This window comes from Schistocerca nitens, chromosome 3 (genome assembly GCF_023898315.1).
Source record: "Schistocerca nitens isolate TAMUIC-IGC-003100 chromosome 3, iqSchNite1.1, whole genome shotgun sequence".
NCBI classification, from domain to species: Eukaryota; Metazoa; Arthropoda; class Insecta; order Orthoptera; family Acrididae; genus Schistocerca; species Schistocerca nitens.
This window is the reverse complement of record NC_064616.1, coordinates 359,990,705-360,009,201: the sequence shown is the minus strand read 5'-3', so window position 1 is coordinate 360,009,201 and position 18,497 is coordinate 359,990,705.

The window sequence follows — 18,497 nt, the reverse complement described above, 5'->3', positions numbered from 1 at the left end:
CATCGAGACAGGGGCTATAAACTTCGAGGTGTTAAATGGCTGAAACAGCAATTCGAACCATTGGTTAATGATAAAACTGTTGAAGTTAACGCAAAGCTAAAGTATATGCGTGGATATATCAAGGCGATAGGTAAGGCACTAGACTCCCATCATCACCAGTAGTCTCAAAGCATAGATAAATTGTGAACTACCTCAAAAACGGCTTAGTATACAGGAGCACGTAACCGATGGATGTTAACCCCAATCTGGATTTAGTAATAAATCTAATTTTGAGAAATTTGCTTACCGGTTCAGGAGACAGGTGGGTGCCAATCGTGGTCCTTCAGTATGAGGTGCAATACTGATCGCCTATAATCATCTGTCTTTACTAGTGACCGTAGTCTGACCCATTCTTACCACAAGTCAGTTTTATGAGAGATTGTATTTGTGATGCGACTGTAGGTGGGTTAATTTCGCAATAACGTTTGCTGCATTGTTCACAACTATAATATCATCGATTTAAAAGGTTGCTTTCTAACAGTTTACAGCCACTTATGACTTGCTTCTGCGTCTAAAAGCTTGGTAAATGCAAAGCGAAATAAGCAAATAAAATCATCGCGTTGCATACTCCAAGTTCTTAAAGAATGTCTTCCTCCGGTACATGATGTTTTCCCTTTGAATTTAGTCACATCATTACCTGCAATGAAGTTTATCACCATCGCTCTGAGTAATGCATATTCATTATCTTTAAACGGGGTGTGAATTGTGCACTACGGCTTGCTTGCTGTTTAAAGTCCTTTAGTATCTCAACCGCTACATCGTTGTTTTTCTGTTGATATCATTACTATACTGAGCAATTGAAGTCGTATATAATTTCGGCCTACACCTTGTAGCAAATATGAAATGCTATTCAAGAAGAAGGAGGCCCATGTAAGAAAAAATAAAATATCATGGATGTTGAAGTCGGTAAACAAGAGCTATATAGCGAGTGAGAGAGTAATTTTGCGTAACTCTCTTATCGAGAACAGTGAAAATTCCATTTAAAAATACCGTTATATTTCTGTACGATGTAGTTTTGTCAGAGAAACTGCCGTGAAATGTTGAACTACAGATCAGCTTCATTTCAGATTCTTACTGGATGTACAATTTTTCTGCAAAATGATAATGGTACGCACAGATATTGCAGCATATATGGGTGTGACAGGTTTAATTTTAACTTCTGTGGGCTGCACTCAGCACACAAATAAAGCAAAGTCATATAGCATGTCGACTTGGAAGATCTCAACAGGTACTTTTAGCAGTGAGATGAAAAAGGTTTTCATTATTCACGTACATTGGCACACATTAGTCAGCAATTTTCTACGACCTATATTACATAGAGTGTATTATCTGCAGACAAACGTTAATGAAGCTGTCAGACTGCCAACACCCAAGAGGTGTGTATAAGCAAGGAAATGTTTACATATGTAGTTAGTAGTGCTTCGTCTTCAGTAGCATCCTATGGAATGAAGAGGGGACACCGAATCAATGACAGGAAGTGGACTATTGAACCAATGACAGCATTCAGAACATAAAACTTTGGGCAGCATAGTTGAAATTTGAGTGGTACTTTGACCAGATGAGAAAACTGTTACGTGAAAAGTACAAGTACAAAGAAGTGACTAAGAACTGATCATAATATGGAGTAATTTTCTATGCAGCACGACACAATAGAAACAGAGAACAAAAAAGAAAATATCGTTACATGCAGAAACGAACGGGAAAGCACTGGTATTATAAAGTAGACCACAGAATGTCACTACAGGAGTGTGTCGCAAGTTCTAATCAGTAAAAAAGAAATTTGTGCATGACAGACGGAAATTGAGTCATAGAATACTGAAACAAAATGTGGAATTAGATACAATTGATCTGTTTTTCGCTCATAGTGGCAAAATATTGCTGGGCATTTTTTTGTTGTTGTCAGAATCTTAATTATGTTGTACTTGGCTGGATATATAGTCTAGTAAACATAATTGTACTTACTCGTAAATATGGCTACATCATAATATACTCGTATTTAGCTTAAAACAGGAATATGTATTACGTTCTTCTCAGTTACATAAAATCCAATTTGGATTGAACGGCCATCTGTAATGGTTTCGTAAGCCCACAATCAAGATATCCCCTAACCCTAAAAGCCAGACTGACAAGCAGTAGACTCAGAGACCTAACTGTAGACACTGGAGAGAAACAGAATGATTCAGAAACATTTAGAAAAAATCCTGAATGTGTCAGTAGCTAGAAAAATAAAGATGAATAATGAAAGAAGAACAGAAATGTAGTATTAACTCCAGTAATCTTTGACACAGTAGGCTGAGACACCAAGTATTGCCTACCAATAATAAAAATAATGCGACCAGGGGAGCAGAAAGTGGGAGGCATCCAGTTTTAGTAGTTAATGAACTGGAAGTAGAAAGACATTTTGATACTTTGTGAGGCAATCTGTATGTACCATGATGTAAACGGATTATTTTGTTTACATTATAACATTTTATATATATTATTGTTACTAAAACCGTAGACATCTGTGCTGTGTTAAATGTTGCGGGTGATGGGGGCAAAGAGACAGTGAAAAACTTAGACCTCTCCCCCCCCCCCCCCACTCACCCACACACACACCAAACTAAAGCAACCGTGGATATGTAACTGAACTTGCTATCAATTTAACACTATAGAAACTCCCCTTAAATTGTGCCTATTGGCACACCAATGTGAACCTCGAAAGGGCTCTCATTATAGTGAACTTAATTGTATGCCTAGTTCTTCAGTTAAATAAATTTATCTTTTTGGTTTCGTTGTGTATAAGTGCCTTAATCATATGAAAGAAACGAAGTAGAAATTATCCTAAGGAAAGTAAGGCGATATCTGCGCGAAAATTTTCCGTATGTTTCCAAAGTTGTATTGTTTTCGCAAGCCAAGGTTTGTATACGGTTAGGTAAGTGATCAAAAACTTCGGCAGCTGCGAAATTTTCTCTATTCGAAGCCGAAATCAATGTTAATAAACGGTATTTCAGTAACTTTCCTACTTCATACCTTGCTATGTTTGCAGTCGTATTAGAAAGAATATCGCAGAGCGCCTAGGGCTTGTTACCAGAATGAATCTTCCATTCAGCAGAGCTGTTTTGATAAGACGCTGTGGACTAAAACTCAGTACATGATGGAGACTCGAACCCAAAACCATGCCTTGCAGTGAGGTACTACACTCCTGGAAATGGAAAAAAGAACACATTGACACCGGTGTGTCAGACCCACCATACTTGCTCCGGACACTGCGAGAGAGCTGTACAAGCAATGATCACACGCACGGCACAGCGGACACACCAGGAACCGCGGTGTTGGCCGTCGAATAGCGCTAGCTGCGCAGCATTTGTGCACCGCCGCCGTCAGTGTCAGCCAGTTTGCCGTGGCATACGGAGCTCCATCGCAGTCTTTAACACTGGTAGCATGCCGCGACAGCGTGGACGTGAACCGTATGTGCAGTTGACGGACTTTGAGCGAGGGCGTATAGTGGGCATGCGGGAGGCCGGGTGGACGTACCGCCGAATTGCTCAACACGTGGGGCGTGAGGTCTCCACAGTACATCGATGTTGTCGCCAGTGGTCGGCGGAAAGTGCACGTGCCCGTCGACCTGGGACCGGACCGCAGCGACGCACGGATGCACGCCAAGACCGTAGGATCCTACGCAGTGCCATAGGGGACCGCACCGCCACTTCCCAGCAAATTAGGGACACTGTTGCTCCTGGAGTATCGGCGAGGACCATTCGCAACCGTCTCCATGAAGCTGGGCTACGGTCCCGCACACCGTTAGGCCGTCTTCCGCTCACGCCCCAACATCGTGCAGCCCGCCTCCAGTGGTGTCGCGACAGGCGTGAATGGAGGGACGAATGGAGACGTGTCGTCTTCACCGATGAGAGTCGCTTCTGCCTTGGTGCCAATGATGGTCGTATGCGTGTTTGGCGCCGTGCAGGTGAGCGCCACAATCAGGACTGCATACGACCGAGGCACACAGGGCCAACACCCGGCATCATGGTGTGGGGAGCGATCGCCTACACTGGCCGTACACCACTGGTGATCGTCGAGGGGACACTGAATAGTGCACGGTACATCCAAACCGTCATCGAACCCATCGTTCTACCATTCCTAGACCGGCAAGGGAACTTGCTGTTCCAACAGGACAATGCACGTCCGCATGTATCCCGTGCCACCCAACGTGCTCTAGAAGGTGTAAGTCAACTACCCTGGCCAGCAAGATCTCCGGATCTGTCCCCCATTGAGCATGTTTGGGACTGGATGAAGCGTCGTCTCACGCGGTCTGCACGTCCAGCACGAACGCTGGTCCAACTGAGGCGCCAGGTGGAAATGGCATGGCAAGCCGTTCCACAGGACTACATCCAGCATCTCTACGATCGTCTCCATGGGAGAATAGCAGCCTGCATTGCTGCGAAAGGTGGATATACACTGTACTAGTGCCGAAATTGTGCATGCTCTGTTGCCTGTGTCTATGTGCCTGTGGTTCTGTCAGTGTGATCATGTGATGTATCTGACCCCAGGAATGTGTCAATAAAGTTTCCCCTTCCTGGGACAATGAATTCACGGTGTTCTTATTTCAATTTCCAGGAGTGTATAAGATTTGATTAGCGGATGGCAAGTAAAGCTATGAGAACCTAACTGGAAAGAGCATTAAAGGACACGCCTATAAAAGGAGAGGTTACAGGTTACAAAGAGAAGGATGATTAGGGTTTAACATCCCGTCGAAAACGATATCATTAGAGACAGACTTTAAGCCGGATAAAGGCAAGATGGTGAAGTATGTAGACCGTGCCCTTTCACAGGAACCATCCTGGCATTTGCCTGGAGCTATTGAGGACTGCACAGAAAACCAAATTCTTGATGGCCAGATAGGAATCTGAACTGTCGTCTATCCGAATGTGACCACTGCGCCACAAAGATTATACAGGTTACGCTCCTAGTGCTTTGTGTGTGTGTGTGTGTGTGTGTGTGTGTGTGTGTGTGCGTGTGTGTGTTATACGTGGAATTCTATCCGACTTATATTTTATTTTGTATGAATGAATTACTTTGTAAGTACACTACTGGCCATTAAAACTGCTACAGCACGAAGATGACGTGCTACAGACGCGAAATTTAACCGACAGAAAAAATATGCTGTGATATGCAAATGATTAGATTTTCAGAGCATTCACACAAGGTTGGCGCCGGTTGCGACACCTACAACGTGCTGACATGAGGAAAGTTTCCAACCGATTTCTCATACACAAACAGCAGTTGACCGGCGTTGCATGGTGAAACGTTGTTGTGATGCTTCGTTTAAGGGGGAGAAATGCGTACCATCACGTTTCCGACTTTGATAAAGGTCGGATTGTAGCCTATCGCGATTGCGGTTGATCGTATCGCGAGATCGCTGCTCGCTTTGGTCGACATCCAATGACTGTTAGCAGAATATGGAATCGGTGGGTTCAGGAGGGTAATACGGAACGCCGTGCTGGATCCCAACGGCCTCGTATCACTAGCAGTCGAGATGACTGGCATCTTATCCGCATGGCTGTAACGGATCGTGCAGCCACGTCTCGATCCCTGAGTCAACAGATGGGGACGTTTGCAAGACAACAACCATCTGCACGAACAGTTCGACGACGTTTGCAGTAGCATTGACTATCAGCTCGGAGACCATGGCTGCGGTTACCCTTGACGCTGCATCACAAACAGGAGCGCCTGCGATGGTGTACTCAACGACGAACCTGCGTGCACGAATGACAAAACGTCATTTTGTCGGATGAATCCAGGTTCTGTTTACAGCATCATGATGGCCGCATCCGTGTTTGGCGACATTGCGGTGAACGCACATTGGAAGCGTGTATTCGTCATCGCCATACTGGCGTATCACAACGCGTGATGGTATGGGGTGCCATTTGCACGTCTCGGTCACCTCTTGTTCGCATTGACGGCACTTTGAACAGCGGACGTTACGTTTCAGATGTGTTACGACCCGTGGCTCTACCCTTCATTCGATCCCTGCGAAACCCTACATTTCAGCAGGATAATGCACGACCGCATGTTGCAGGTCCTGTACGGGCCTTTCTGGATACAGAAAATGTTCGACTGCTGCCCTGGCCAGCACATTCTCCAGATCTCTCACCAACTGAAAACATCTTGTCAATGGTTGACGAGCAACTGACTCGTCACAATACACCAGTCACTACTCTTAATGAACTGTGGCATCGTGTTGAAGCTGTACCTATACACACCATCCAAGCTCTGTTTGACTCAATGCCCAGGCGTATCAAGGCCGTTATTACGGCCAGAGGTGGTTGTTCTGGGTACTGATTTCTCAGGATCTATGCATCAAAATTGCGTGAAAATGTAATCACATGTCACTTCTAGTATAATATATGTGTCCAGTGAATACCAGTTTATCATCTGCATGTCTCCTTGGTGTAGCAATTTTAATGGCCAGTAGTGTATATAGGATATGTAAGGAAAATGATACACAAAGCGTCATAATCTATGTAAATTACTTTAATTGCTATGTTTAGTCTACAAACGATTAATAGCTATGCATTAATTACTACTTCATTACTATGTAAATTACTTTAATTTATGTTATTATTACAGCCTTAATTGCTATATACTTATATGTAAATTACTTTAATTGATGTTTTTTGATATTATTACTACAGGATTAAAATTATATTTGAATAATATTGAAATGTATTACATAATTACTGTAGGAAGATATGTCAGTACAGATAACTTCTCTCATCTGGATAGGTTTTATCGTTTATGGATCAGGGCGTATTGTAATAGTAACTGCAGGTCTCATACGACTTCTAATATATATAAAGAGCATTCCACCTACCAGTATGATAATACAGATCAGAATGGTAACTGCGATAGAAGGTTTCACTGGGTCTTTATCCGTCTCTCCAGGGTTCGAAAATTTGTTTTTGTCGATGGAAGCAGTCACACTCGTAGTGCCAAAGGAAACGGCATTTGTAAGAACTTCTGGAGTTGTATTAGGCTGGCTTGACACCTCTGGAACATCTTCAGACATGATCGTTGGATAGGCTGGCTGCTCAGCTTCTGTTGATATCCCGATTCTGTGACTGGACTCTGTGTGAGTGGGGTCTTCATCGACTACCATCAACGAAGCATTGCTGTAGCGAACTGAGGTGGAAGAGAACCTCCCCTACAAAAAGATAGTGTAGTGTAGTAATACTTCAACTAAAACATAATTAAAACAACATTAATTACATTTTAATAGAAAAACTTTCAATTATATGCCAAAATACACTACATAATTTTATTAGAAAAAGAAATCAAGAGAGACACTGCACTCTTCCGAATAGCTTTTGCAGGTTTAGGGACATATTTACGCCTCCCACTTTATTATGACAGAATTCCTAGTCTGCAATTTCTTCATGTGTGCAGAATAATTCCTACTATCAGCATTGTGACACAAATTAGAATGCAAATTAAGGTAGAAAGTGTTACCTGTTTATTGCATTTCTCTCCAGGGTTCGGAGTTTTAGTTTCCTGGGAGATTACAGCCACACTTGAGTCAGCAAAAGTAACAACATCAGAAAGTCCTTCCTGAGTTGTATTCGACTGGCTTGTCACTCCTGTAACGGCTTCGGACCTGGTCGTAGTAGACACTGGTAGAGCTACCTTTGTTGTTTCTCCATTACTGAGACCGTACTTCGTGCACTGAGTAGGGTCTTCATCAACTAACGCCACTGAATCATTGTTGTATCCTATGGTAGTGGAAGAGGACGCCCCCTGCAATAGAAATAGTGATGGTGCAGTGTTACTTTAATTAAGGATGTCATCACGACAGCATTAATAACATTTTCATAACAAATCTGTCAGTTATATGTCAAAATACACTACACATTATCATAGGAAAAGATATCAGTCACTTCTCTCTTTCGCACAGTTTTAGTAGTTTTGCAGACATATATATTCCTTGAGCGTTATTATGATAGAAAGAGCTCGCTTACTATGTCTCTTAACTATGGAGTAATTCTTACTATCAGTATTATAATACAAGTCAGAATCAGAGTTATGACTGAATTAGCCACCTTTCTTTTCGCGTTCTTTGCAGTATTCGGAAACTGAGTTTCCTCAGGGGTTACAGCCACACTCGTGTTGCCAAAGGTAATTGTATCTACAAGTCCTTTCACAGTCGTATCAGACAGGCTTAGCACTATTTCTAACAACTTGAGACATAGTTGTAGAAGAGACTGTCTGTCCCCATTGTTGTGACTGTACTCCATGTGCCGAGTGGAGTCTGTATCAACTACCATCAACGAGGTATTGTTGTAGCCACTGATAATGGAAGAAGAGCTCCCCTGCAGTAGTGAAAGTTTAGTATTACTTTAATTAATGATATCATTTCAACAGCCCTTGCACACACTTCAGCAGCAGAACAAGTGAACAAAACACTTCTAACTTAATGTAGACTGAGAATATTTTTCCTTAAGTAACACCAGTATGCATAAACTGCTGTCAATGAGCAATGCATATGCGAAACGCGTTGCAGTGTTAAATTAAACGTAAAATAAACAAGTGCCACAGCTATCAGAAAAATACAGGTAATTAATCCAAAGAATCACGGTTCCTAGACTTGGTCAAGACAGGTACAATTTGTAATAAACAATATCTGGGACTTGTAAAACAACTGCTCAGTATTATTACCACAAGCGGAAACTGCCTTTCTGCTCACTTAGGCAAAACAAATATCAATGTAACTGATTGATGGAGTGTTGGACAAGGATTGAAGCTAGTGCCGTTATAAGTGTTCGATAGTAGTGTTCACTTCTATACGACTAAAACTGGTACTTTAACCTGGTTTACTAGAATCTATCGTGCAGACAACTGTTCATGGGATGACAGATAGGAGACGATGACACTCCGTGAGAAGTAGTCAATGCCGCTGGAGTGTCGCAAGTTGGATCACTACTAAGAAAAAAGGAGCCAGATAAAATAGTTTTCTCTTGCTCACAGTCTGTCGACGTGGAGAGCAAATTGTAACTGAACTGCAGTGACGTAGGCAACCAGCAACAAGTAGCAGAAGGTATAAACTCAGCTTGTTCTCAGTAATCTTCATTAATTTGCCCCATATGCACATAGAGCCAAAACTACTAGTCACTATGGTACATGAAAACAATAGAAAATCGTTAGTAGTGGAACAGGGCCAGTTATACCACAGGTAGGCATCGGAAGACGAAGCCTAGTAACCCACCCTCACATCGAGAGCAACTGACTGCGGTAAATTCAAGGTCACAAAGAAATCTGATACCCATCACGTGTGAACAAACCCCCCCACCCCTCCCCTCCAAAGTCACACATCTGGTGTGGGCATACAAGGACCAAAACCAAGGTCAACCTTGCACCATGGATCTAGGTCACTAGGACGATTTACTAACGATGGGAAATCAAATATCCCATCCATTTCCATTACCCTTCTGTCTCTAGTCCTATTGTCTGAGTCTTATCATACTTGGTTTGTGCACTGTACTCATAGGTTCATCACTAACAAGGGAACCTCACCATCGCACCCCCCTCAGATTTAGTTATAAGTTGGCACAGTGGATAGGCCTTGAAAAACTGAACACAGATCAATCGAGAAAACAGGAAGAAGTTGTGTGGAACTATGAAAAAAATTAATAAAATATACAAACTGAGTAGTCCATGCGAACATAGGCAACATCAAGGAGAACGTAAATCCAGAAGCGTCGTGGTCCCGTGGTTAGCGTGAGTAGCTGCCGAACGTGAGGTCCTTGGTTCAAGTCCTCCCTCGACCGAGAATTTTACTTGCTTTATTTTCGCAAAATTATGATCTGTCCGTTCGTCCATTGACGTCTCTGTTAACTGTAATAAGTTAAGTGTCTGTGTTTTGCGACAGCACCGCAAAACCGTGCGATTAGTAGACGAAAGGACGTGCCTCTCCAATGGGAACCGAAAAATTTGATCGCAAGGTCATAGGTCAACCGATTCCTCCACAGGAAAACACGTCTGATATATTCTATACGACACTGGTGACGGCATGTGTGTCACATGACAGGAATACGTTGTCGGCCCACCTAACTTGTACACTTAGCGAATCGGTAAAAAGATTCTTCGACCTTGCCCGATTTAGGTTTTCTTGTGGATGTAATAATCACTCCCAAAAAAGTGATGAAAACATAAGAGTTTGTCACATAAACTTAAAATAAAAAATTAAACTTTTCACTCGAGGGAAGACTTGAACCTAGGACCTCTCATTCCGTCGCTGCTCTCGCTAACCACGGGACCACGGCGCTCCTAGACTCCCATTCACCTTGATGTTGCCTATCTTCGAATGGACTACTCAGTTTGTATATTTTACTAATTTTTTTCATAGTTCCACACAACTTCTTCCTGTTTTCTCGATTGATCTGTGTTCAGGTTTTCAAGGCATATCCACTGTGCCAACTTATAACTAAATCTGAGGGGGGTGCGGTGGGGAGGTTCCCTTGTAAGTACCATCACCAGAGACCAGCCACCACCTCTGGAGCTACAGTTAAATGGCTCCCTCCACCAACTACTGTGCGAGTTGTGGGACAGGGGTGTTACACTGTGTAAAGTGATGGAAAATGTGTGACCTAAAATTATGTAAGATACTATGGTATTGAATTGTGTTACTAAAATGTTGCTTGAAAGTCAAAGAGGAACATTGCTCTGTTGGCTGAATTACTGTAATTTAACGGTGCCATAGTATTTTCTGTAAGCACTATTTACAATTTGGGGGTAATTTGTCACATTTTGGACCGACTTTCTTCCACTTTTCAAAATCATCAACCAAAAAAGCATGTAAATACATGTTCCATAGATCATTTGAACAATCCTTTTATCGAAATGGTGTGGAACAAGTCACTTTCAGTATATGTATATATGATAAGCCTTAACATTAATGAACATATTATTATTATTAGTCCTACTTATGCCACTACACTTAATTTTTTACTCGTTATCAGATTTTAAGCAGAAATTCTTCATGGAATAGAAGGAGTTCCCCAGGAAAAATGATTTTAAATTAGATTTAAAACTTGCATTTCTATCTGTGAGACATTTTATGTTATTGGCCAAATGATCAAGAAGCTTGGTTGCCGCATATGAACTTTTTTCTGAGACAATGACAGCTTTGACAATGGGTAATAAAGATCATTTTTCCCTCTATTGTTATAGGTATGGACATCTCTGTTGTCGTCAGATTGTGATGAATTTAAATAGAGAATATATGTTTGGTGCTGGAGCAGTTAAAATGTCTAGCTCCTTGAAGAGCTACTTACATGATGTATTTGGATGAGCTCCACATATTTTTCTTACTGCTTGCTTTTGTGCAATCAATACTTTCTTTCTAAGTGATGAGTTCCTCATGAAAATTATCCTGTAAGATATTTATGAGTGAAAATATGGAAAATATCTCAGGAGGCTGATTTGTTTGTTTCCAAGATCAACAGTTATACGAAGAACAAAAGTAGCTGAATTTCATGCTTGTTCCAGTTCAAGATTTGATCAGTATGTGAACCCAAAAATTTGGTTTGCATTCCTTTTGTTAAGTGTGATTCAAACAGGCTGGGTTTTTCTAAGACAGTAACACGTTTTACAGAATCAAACACCTCAGAAGGATTACAAAATGTATCAACTTGCAATATTTCATAATTTAAGGCTTGTACTATTTGATGAGTGAGTGTATAAATACCGTTCTCAGTTGAGCAACCCTTCTGGAATTCAAACTGTGATACACTAAGTACATTGTTTCCACTTAAATGTGTGATTACTCTTGAGTACATTATTTCTTCGAATGTTTTGAAAAAAGATAGTATGGGAAATGGACTATAATTGTTTAAATATGTCTTATCACCTTTCCTTTGAAGTGGTTTAACAGTTGTATAATTTAATCTGTCTGGAACAAATCCTTGTGCCAGTGATCAACTGCATATATCACTAAGGACATTACTTGTTAAGCTGAAACAAATTTACAGAATTCTGTTTGAATTTCCATCAGCCCCACACGAATGTTTGAAGTGGGGCACACTTGCAGACAGACGACGCGCTAAACGGAAGGGGATGCTCACTAAATTCAAAAATTCGATCTTCGCCTAGGATGTAGAGCATATATTATTACCACCAAATTTCATATCGCGCAATGATCACCATTCAAAGATAACGGAAATTAGAGCTCGTACTGAGGCGTTCAGATAGCCGTTTTTCCCTCGCGCGATCCGCGAGTGGAACAAAGGGGGGGGGGGGGGGAATATGACTTTACCGCGAATAGATCCCTCCGTCACACACCGCTTGGTGGCTAGCGTAGTATATATGTAGATGTAGAAGTTTCGCTTCTTAGAACTTTTATAACTGCATTAATTGCAGTGAAGGATGTTGGTGCTATTTCTTGTTGCTTCAAGTTCTCGACCCCGCACCATACGGTGGCCTGCCGAGTGTCTGAGTAGGTGTAGATGTACATGAAGTGACGTTTTAGTATAGTCTCTCGCTTCTTAAACTGAACCATTTAATCCTATATTTGCTGCTACTTTTACGAAGTTATTGTTAAAAGTACTTGCAACTTGTGAATTGTCACTCACAACATTCTCATTTAGTTTACGCTAACTGGCTGTCCTGTATCCTATCTGACAATGTCACATATAGTTTTAATCTTATTATCTGCATTATTTATTTCTGTCTGGACATGCATACTTCTGAACATTTTAACGATTTGCCTTGAAATACTACAGTATTTTTTGTGGTTGCAACTAATGTCTGACCTTGACTTACTCGCTCTTACATTAATATCACTCTTCCTCTTACATGAGATTTACTTCCCTTAAGTATGCACAGGTTACTTGTTTTTTTAATGGATCTTCTGGATAATTTTTTAAGAAAGCAACTTTCAAATGTTCACACAAATGTATCATGCTATAAATTGAATTTGACATTCTCATCTCTCTCTAAATATACCTAATCTCGTACCACCACTTTTAGTTTACTCTTAAAACACTGTATCATGTTCTCATCAATAAGCCTCATTTTTTTGTGTAAACTTGCCTCAGGATTGTAAGGTGCCATACTGTTTATTTCCATTAGTTACGCATCGTGATCAGATAGTACATTAGCAGTTGGGTAGACATTAATTTTTCAGCCTGAGCACTGTCTATAAAATATTATCAGTCAGTATCATATGATTTTCCTGAACACGAGATGGAAAACTGACTACGGAAATTAGATTGAAAAACCCAAATAATAATTCTAGTTCATTTTTCTTATCTGTATCTTTTAAGATATCTACATAGAAATCTCCACAAGCTACTTACTGTTTCTTCCTGTGTTACAAATAGCTCAATAATGCATCTAAATTTCTCATAAACAGCAGGAAGGATCTATAGACTCTTACAGTTATCAAAGAAGTATTCTGCAGTAACAACTCACAAGGACACTTTTCTAGATTCTCGTCAACACAAAAATTACTTGTTTCAATATTTTTGAGTTGATATCCAAGTTTTACTTATGCTACAACTCCCCCTTTTCCATGTTAACTTTACACGAAAATGATGCACCTCTATAATCCCTGAAATTTAACTCCCCCGTCCCTATGGTTTCATGGTGTTCAGAGAGGCTCAAAATCTTACACGTCTCTACAGGTAAGTTACTTTCCTTTGTCCTAGCATATTGGCCTCTTAACATCATAGACCTTCACTAGTATTCCAGGTCAGTCATATTGGATTCTGATGTCATACTAAGACTGCACCAGTATCTCGGATCCATCATCTCGGATTCTGGCGTTTTAGAGCTGCACCAGTATCCGTTGTCCCCATGTTGGATCGCCACCTGGGATTCTTAATTACCCGCCAATTTATACTTACCACAACAGCTCTACTTCCATAGTGATATATGAGTGGGGGAAAACTCCACCAAAATTTGAACTTCCTACCATTTTCTGAATTTCCCCCCTTTGTTAGATGGGGAGGAGGGAGGGATGGGGAAATCACATGATATCATTGAAGATGTCATCGCTGATCCAAACACACTAGAACGCCCTCAACCTACCTACTATTGATGGTTCCCTAAGATCGCCTTACTTCTTTGTAAGTTCGCAGATGAGGTAGAGCTTGAGGTAGTGCTGTATTTTCTGCGGTGGGCCAGATCCCTAATGCATTAACCATGTGCCCTAGGAATTTGAGTGACTCCTGGTAGAGGTGACACTTTTCCGTATCGATCTCAATGCCGTGACAGTCAAGGATATCAAACAAAGAAAGAAGGTTCTAACAGTCCACGGGTGTACTGCCGGTTCATAGTGTCCAACGGGCACAATATTTCGGCGATCAGACATGTCGCCATCGTCAGGTGCCCTGACGAACTAAGCTCCTGAGGTCGGGCGGCCGATTTAAATCCCCTCCCCCCGCGGGCCGCTGTCTTCGCCGTCCGCGCCCGCGCGCCGGCGGTCCCGAAGACGTGGGCATCGGAATCTGTCGTAGCGTCGAAGAGCTTGCTACGTCCGCTCTGGTCGCCAGTTCGTACTTCTTGCTGAGTGTCTTCTTAATTACATTCAATGCCGGGCCCCAAGCCTTGCTGAGATTGTAGCCGCAGTCTCGGTTGATAAGATCTTCCCTGGTGCGAATTTCGAGAGCCTCCCTTATAACGCTGTTCCAATATTTAGAGGTCTGAGCCAGGATCTTGGTACGCTCATAATCCATCTCGTGTTTCTCGGACAAACAGTGCTCTGCTACCGCCGACTTATTTGGATACAGTCGAGTGTGCCTTTGATGTTCTCGGCAACGATCTTCGATGGTGCGTTCTGTTTGTCCGATGTGTCTTCCCACACTCACAGGGAATTTGGTATATGGCGGCCCGCGGGGGGAGGGGATTTAAATCGGCCGCCCACCCTCAGGAGCGTAGTTCGTCAGCGCACCTGACGGTGGCGACATGTCTGATAACCGAAATATTGTGCCCGTTGGACACTATGAACCGGCAGTATATCCGTGGACTGTTCGAGCAACAAATACGCCAAGAGAAACTGAAGAATCAAAGAAAGGAGGTGTTTCCTGTGGTCTTCTTCTTTTGGCGAAAAGGTCAAAATTTCATTGAAGCATAAATAACAAAAAGAAAAAGTCTTAAAATATCATCAATAAAACGCTGCCATGCCTGTGCGGCATTTTTAGGCCATAAGGAAAGAAAAGGTACTCATACAACCCAAGTGGCATAATAACAGCTTCTTGGTCAAGTGCAGTCTGGTGCACCTACGGCGAACCACCCCCTAAGTTTGGGTAATTGCATAGAATGGAGTAGTTGCGCTCTTGACTCCAAAGCATATGTGGTACTAGCACATCTGCAGGTGCGTTGAAGCCATGGCACACAAAACGCTGGGGTCAACTGAAGGTGGAGTGGACGGTCTGTGTCCCTCTTCATGTGCTGCCGGAAGTGCTTGTCGCTGCACAGACAGCATACTCCGTGTGGAGCTGTTGTGTCCGGCCCCCATATCCAAGGGTAGCAAGTGCTAAGCATTGTGGGAAGCGGCTGCAGCGCCATGGTGTTGTCGTGGAATTTTGTCTAACCTGTTCGACAAACAACATGTTCTCTGCAGTGTCACGTTCTCTCATGATTAACACTGAATGAATGAGCAGTGGAAGTTTAAGCAACCAAATTGCCCATAGTACAGTATTTTACGAGAAAGATTCTCGTTGTGTTCTTCAAATATACTTGTAAAAGTTGTTGTTCAGGTGTCTTCATCAGGCGTTGTAGTAGCGCTATTTCCGCTGCTTCAGTTTCCCAGTAGGCGGCGGTGCCTGTAGAATGTCACTGATGATGAGAGCGTGACTGGAAAGGTTGCACAGCAAGGTTACAAATTTGCAAATGTCATCCTCAGTACCATAACACTACAACCGAAACCAAGTCTTCAGGTGATGTGGTTGAAAATGCGGCAGTTTAATCGTATGACCTGGATTAAACATCATATCACGAAAGCTCTGTATATGCAGTATCAAGATGTGTCCAGGAACGGCGGTAGACAACTCACTGCAGCAGCACGGCACGGAAGCAAGGCCGGCCTACGCGACACGGATTTCAACCGGTTGAGCCCACCTTCGTGGCACGAACGGATTCGTCTGAAACGACACCCTCGATGAAGGACCGATTAGTACACATACGTGGCTGTCACACGGATTACGGTATTTGATCACAATGAAACTCCAATGGTCTATTACACTCAAATCAACGAACTGGCTTTTTGTGGGCGAGGTTAGTTGATAAGTGTATTGTTCCCGCGCACGACTCCATTAACGATATAGTCTGTACATGGCATGCTTTCGTGTTTTAGTTCCATTTGATTAGGGTAAATGGACACGATAATTTCGGAGGAGCACTAGTCGTCACACCGTACTGCATGACTTGATGGAAAACCGAATGTTCCTGAAGTGTATCCCTCATTGAAATAGCACTTGAGCGTGGCACAAATCCCAAAGCGACGAAGGAACTGCTGCACAGAAACGTGATCCTACCGAAAGTAATCGATTGTAGGACTCTTGTGGAATGAAGCACTAACTGACATAAACCGTGAATATTTTTTTTTTTTTTTTTTTTTTTTTTTTTTTTTTTTTTTTTTTGCTCTTAAACCGAACCAACATACACGTGACCGTCTATTCGCAAAGGCATGCAATCCAGACTAACTGAACAGGAAAGTTATCACATAGTCACTATCCTTTGTTCTCTTATCCTCAGTCACTTATATCGGTACTATTTCATTCTTTCATTGCATCTTGCTCGGGGAAGTCCCCACAAGGAACAGAGAGACTATATTGAGAATTATTGACATGCTGGTACCAGATCAAGGTTGCAATTTTATTACCGCAAAGGATCTATTGCTGCACCATGCTGACGTAAGTTTTGAGGAGGGCTGTATGACCGTGAATATAAATAGTACAATAAACAATAGAAAGTTTGCAAATATTAATACTCTTTGCTACAAGGTTCAAAATCGATGTTACGTGAAGACGACGAGTGAATAATTTCAATGGGAGTCCAGTAAAGATGAAAATATCTTACAGAAAGAAAATGCTAGTAAGAATTTTAATGAAACAGACTATCAAATTGTTAAGTATGAGTTACTAAATGAAATTATAAAGAATAACAGATTTGTAAAAGGAAAATTAGACAATCTGATTTTGAAGTTACAGGCGCTTTTTTCAAACAGTGTGAGCATAACGAGAGTGATGAGGAGGCATGTAATGCTACTGACATGATAAAAGTAAATTACAAAGTTATAGAAAGAGGATTAGAGAGTTTGCCAATGAAGCACTAGAAAACGTTTACAAGTAGTTCATGAAAAAGAACGAAAAAGCATCCAATATGAATGACAAGATAGAAGTATTTTACGAGACTTCTGAAGAGCAGTATGTTATGAGCAGAGTAACCCATCCAGAAGGAGTATAGGGGTCATATCCTACGTACCAGTTAGTTGAAGGGGCGTATAAAGTAATCAATATTAAATATTTTAAACACAGCTGCACAACAGCAACGGTTCCACGTAATAAAAATATAAACAACCGACCAGTTGCAATATTAACCGATACCGTGGTAATTAAGTAGAAGCCGTTTGGATATGATAAGCTTGAATACCAGATACCGGAAAAAGCACCTCTTTTGTGAATATAATGATAATGACGTATTAAAAAGACAAGATACTTCACAAAATTAAATGTACATAGCAGAGTATGGAAATATGACTCCGAAGTGACAACTGATATTTGATAACTGTGTCTAATGTGTTTTACGAAATGTTTGTCAACATATACGAGGCCGCCTGGGGTGGACGACCAAGCTGACATTGAAGCGAGGGGAATTTACAAACCATTTAAAGGGCGACGGCCACGTGGTTGACCCGATGTTAATACTCTCTTAGAAGGCGCAGGGCAGCTGTCGATGCCGATGCGAATAGGAATATCACGGTGACGGTAAGCACGGGCATCTCGCGGTACGAGATGTTGTTGAACAGAATTTGTAAATAATTCTGTGGTCGTGGGATGTCTGTAAACATATCTTATAAACAGTATAGCTTTCATGAAATGGTTAGTTTACCGGAGGAGTATTATTTGATGACTAAAAGAGAGTGAATGCTTTAACAAATTACTTGGGAATATGAACAAAGTTTGTGTGACACCTGAGCAGAGAAGGAAAATAATTAATGACATACGTAGAGACAGGAAAGGTAAAACATTATTAGTATGTTGTGTCTAAAACGTGTTTCTTTGTTACACGTAATATAATAAAATTGATTTTGATGATGCTTCGAGTCACGGCTGTTATATCCTAGCCAGTAATGCCAACCGAACCCGCTGCCAAAAAGGTTGGCAGCATCAAAGTCCGGACGCCGTCCGCATAAGCAGCACCAGCGATACAGGAAATCGCCGCAAGTCTGCGCGCGCCACCGCTGGCTTCTGGCTGCTTAAGCG